This window comes from Tupaia chinensis, unplaced genomic scaffold, assembly GCF_000334495.1.
Source record: "Tupaia chinensis unplaced genomic scaffold, TupChi_1.0 Scaffold000567_1, whole genome shotgun sequence".
In the NCBI taxonomy this organism is placed as follows: Eukaryota; Metazoa; Chordata; class Mammalia; order Scandentia; family Tupaiidae; genus Tupaia; species Tupaia belangeri.
In genome coordinates this window covers 1,072,051-1,072,833 of record NW_006160080.1, presented here as the reverse complement: position 1 = coordinate 1,072,833, position 783 = coordinate 1,072,051, and the positions used below count along the sequence as shown (strand labels likewise).

Below are 783 nucleotides of genomic sequence, written 5' to 3'. Positions count from 1 at the left end.
ACTCCCACCTGGCTGACAGAGGTTCAGGTCCTGGACCTCGTGGCTTGTTTTCTCACTTTCTCTCTCTCTCTCCCTCGCTGTCTCACTCTCTCTCTCTCTGGTGAACATATGTGCCCTATAACAAATTAAAAAAAATTATAATAGGGGCTAGCAGGTTGCAAAGTGGCTAAAGGCGCTGAATTCCCACATGGCCTACTGCAGTTCGAGTCCCTACCTGGTGGTTTGCTTTCTCACTTTCCCTTTTCTCTCTCTCTCTGTCTCTCTCTGGTCAAATAACAATAAAAATAGTCATACCTAAAATTAAGTAAAATAATTCTAAAATTAATTATTCACTCCAATAATAAGAATAAGTAAAATAAATAATTCTTCAAAAATAATAAAAGTAAATAATTCTTCTTTTTAGTATATATGCTGCCAAAGTGAGCACAAATAATTCGTTTTTTAAAGAATTATTTTACTTAACTTTATTTATTTATTTTAAGTTTTGAACAAAGAGGGACAGAGTGAGAGAGAGAGAGAAAGTAAGAAAAGAAGCCACCAGTTTCGGGACTTGAACCATGGTTGGCCATGTGGGAGTCCAGTGCCCTTAACCACTATGCCACCTGCTGCCCCCCAAATTAAATAAATAATTCTTAAAAAACAAAAAAGATCGTAATAATTGTCCTGTCTGTACAAAAGAAATGAAGCACTGAAATGCGGCAAGAAACCTTACATATATGGCAGGTGTTAAGTATACTTTTGATACCAACATGTTCACAAATACCCTTTTCACCAGGCCCTCTT

General features: G+C 36.8%; 1 protein-coding gene across 1 annotated transcript in view; it reads right to left on the bottom strand.

Moving 5' to 3' along the window:
- Positions 1-783, bottom strand: part of SYAP1 (synapse associated protein 1) — a 60,788-nt gene that overhangs the window by 40,171 nt on the left and 19,834 nt on the right. The gene's annotated exons all lie outside the window — the stretch shown is intronic.